This window comes from Chaetura pelagica, unplaced genomic scaffold (genome assembly GCF_000747805.2).
Source record: "Chaetura pelagica isolate M959 unplaced genomic scaffold, ChaPel_1.0 scaffold718, whole genome shotgun sequence".
Lineage (NCBI taxonomy): Eukaryota > Metazoa > Chordata > Aves > Apodiformes > Apodidae > Chaetura > Chaetura pelagica.
The window spans coordinates 123,725-124,083 of NW_009954180.1; the positions used below are offsets into that span (position 1 = coordinate 123,725).

Here is a 359-nt window from a genome sequence, read left to right on the forward strand (position 1 = left end):
GCTCTAGGCTCACCAGGAGGATCTTCCTCCAGCAAGAACCCTAAAGGAACAGGGTGATTCAGCCCAGGGCCTCCTGTCCCAGCAGCCCCAGAAAGGCCCAGCAGAGCCTCACGGTGAGGGCAAAACTCTCGAGCACGTGTTCCCCTCAATCCCAATCATTTCCAAATCGTTGGGCAGCATCTGCCCTGGGGCAGGCACAGGATGGAGCCAAGGGGACAGGGAAACTCCTGTCTGCTCTCACCACCCACCCCTCTCCAGGAAGGACTGTGGCAGAAGGACAAGTGTGAGCAGCCTGACCACCAGCCTGGGATTAGATCCATCAGGGACAAAGCTCATCCTGCTGCAAATGAGGTGCAACA

The 359-nt window shown here is 57.9% G+C and overlaps 1 protein-coding gene across 1 annotated transcript in view; it reads right to left on the reverse strand.

Annotated features, from left to right (window-relative positions):
• The window catches only part of LOC104393380 (protein scribble homolog), a 92,214-nt gene that overhangs the window by 68,676 nt on the left and 23,179 nt on the right, over window positions 1-359 (reverse strand). The window lies entirely within an intron of this gene.